The sequence below is a fragment of the Eschrichtius robustus genome, chromosome X (genome assembly GCF_028021215.1).
Source record: "Eschrichtius robustus isolate mEscRob2 chromosome X, mEscRob2.pri, whole genome shotgun sequence".
Taxonomy (NCBI): Eukaryota; Metazoa; Chordata; class Mammalia; order Artiodactyla; family Eschrichtiidae; genus Eschrichtius; species Eschrichtius robustus.
In genome coordinates, this window is record NC_090845.1 from 79,445,918 (window position 1) to 79,448,414 (window position 2,497).

Genomic DNA, 2,497 nt, shown 5'->3' on the forward strand with positions numbered 1-2,497 from the left:
TGCACGTGGGTTTATCTCTCGGCTTTCTATTCTGATCTATATTTCTGTTTTTGTGCCAGGACGATATTCTCTTGATTACTGTGGCTTTGCAGTACAGTGTGAAGTCAGGTAGACTGATTCCTCCAGCTGCATTTTTCTTTCTCAGTTGTTTGGCTATTCTCTGTCCTTTGTGTTTCCATACAAATTGTGAAATTTTTTGTTCTAGTGCTGTGAACAATGTCATCGGTAGTTTGAAAGGGATTGCATTGAATCTGTAGATTGCTTTGGGTAGTATAGCCATTTTCACAATGTTGATTCTTCCAATCCAAGAACATGGTATATCTCTCCATCTGTTTGTATCATCTTTAATTTCTTTCATCAGTGTCTTATAATTTTCTCCATGCAGGTCTTTTGTCTCCTTAGGTAGGTTTATTCCTAGGTATTTTAATCTTTTTGTTGCAGTGGTAAATGGGAGTGTTTCCTTAATTTCTCTTTCAGATTTTCATCATCAGTGTATAGGAATTTAAGAGATTCATGTACATTAATTTTGTATCCTGCTACTTTGCCAAATTCATTGACTAGCTCTAGTACTATTCTGGTAGCATCTTTAGGATTCTCTATGTATAGTATCATGTCATCTGCAACCAGTGACAGCTTTACTTCCTCTTTTCCGATTTGGATTCCTTTTCTTTCTTTTTCTTCTCTAACTGCTGTGGCTAAAACTTCCAAAACTATGTTTAATAATAGTGGTGAGAGTGGACAACCTTGTCTTGTTCCTGATCTTAGAGGAAATGGTTACAGTTTTTCAACATTGAGAACGATGTTGGCTGTGGGTTTGACATGTATGGCCTTTATTATGCTGAGGTAAGTTCCCTCTATGCCTACTTTCTGGATGGTTTTTTTCATAAATGGGTGTTGAATTTTGTCAAAAGCTTTTTCTGCACCTATTGAGATGATCATATGGTTTTTATCCTTCAATATTTTAATGTGTTTTATCACATTGATTGAGTTGCATATGTTGAAGAATCCTTGCATTCTTGGGATAAACCCCACGTGATCATGGTGTATGATCTTTTTAATGTGCTGTTGGATTCTGTTTGCTAGTATGTTGTCATGGATTTTTGCATCTATGTTCATCAGTGATATTGGCCTGTAGTTTTCTTTCTTTGTGACCTCTTTGTCTGGTTTTGGTATCAGGGTGATGGTGGCCTCGTAGAATGAGTTTGGTCGTGTTCCTCCTTCTGCTATATTTTTTAAGAGTTTGAAAATGATAGGTGTTAACTCTTCTCTAAATGTTTGATAGAATTCGCCTGTGAAGCCATCTGGTCCTCGGCTTTTGTTTGTTGGAAGATTTTAAATCACAGTCTCAATTTCAGTACTTGTGATTGGTCTGTTTATACTTTCTGTTTCTTCCTTGTTCAGTCTCGGAAGGTTGTGCTTTTCTTTTTTTTTTTTAATTTTATTTTTATTTTATTTATTAAAAATATGGAATGCTTCACGAATTTGCATATCGTCCTTGCACAGGGGCCATGCTAATCTTCTCTGTATCGTTCCAATTTTAGTATATGTGCTGCCGAAGCGAGCACAGGTTGTGCTTTTCTAAGAATTTGTCCATTTCTTCCAGGTTGTCCATTCTATTGGCATATAGTTGCTTGTAGTAATCTCTCATGATCCTTTGTGATTCTGCCATGTCTGTTGTTTCTTCTCCTTTTTCATTTTTAATTCTATTGATTTGAGTCTTCTCCCTTTTTTTCTTGATGAGTCTGGTTAATGGTTTATCAATTTTGTTTATCTTCTCAAAGAACCAGCTTTTAGTTTTATACATCTTTGCTTTGCTATCGTTTCCTTCATTTCTTTTTCATTTTTTTTCTGATCTGATCTTTATGATTTCTTGCCTTCTGCTAACTTTGGGGTTTTTTGTTCTTCTTTCTCTAGTTGCTTTAGGTGTAAGGTTAGGTTGTTTATTTGAGTTGTTTCTTGTTTCTTGAGATAGGATTGTATTGCTATAAACTTCCCTCTTAGAACTGCTTTTGCTGCATCCCATAGGTATTGGGTTGTCGTGTTTTCATTGTCATTTGTTTCTAAGTATTTTTGATTCCCTCTTTGATTTCTTAAGTGATCTCTTGGTTATTAAGTAGTGTATTGTTTAGCCTCAATGTGTTTGTATTTTTTACAGATTTTTTCCTGTAATTGATATCTACTCTCATAGCGTTGTTGTCAGAAAAGATACTTGATACTATTTCATTTTTTTAAAGTTTACCAAGGCTTGATTTGTGATTTTCCCTTTTGTCACTTTAAATATGTCCTGCCACTCTCTTCTGGCTTGCAGAGTTTCTGCTGAAAGATCAGCTGTTAAGCTTATGGGGATTCCCTTGTATGCCATTTGTTGTTTTTGCTTTGCTGCTTTTAATATTTTTTCTTTGTATTTAATTTTTGATAGTTTGAGTAATATGTGTCTTGGTGTGTTTCTCCTTTGTTTTATCCTATATGGGACTCTGTGCTTCCTGGACTTGATTGA

At 35.1% G+C, this 2,497-nt stretch overlaps 1 non-coding gene across 1 annotated transcript; it reads right to left on the bottom strand.

Annotated features, from left to right (window-relative positions):
* Window positions 1-1,458: 1,458 nt before the first annotated feature.
* LOC137757557 (U6 spliceosomal RNA) lies at window positions 1,459-1,565 on the bottom strand. The gene has a single exon (XR_011072397.1). It is a non-coding gene; the product is annotated as a U6 spliceosomal RNA (small nuclear RNA).
* Between the last annotated feature and the right edge of the window lie 932 nt (window positions 1,566-2,497).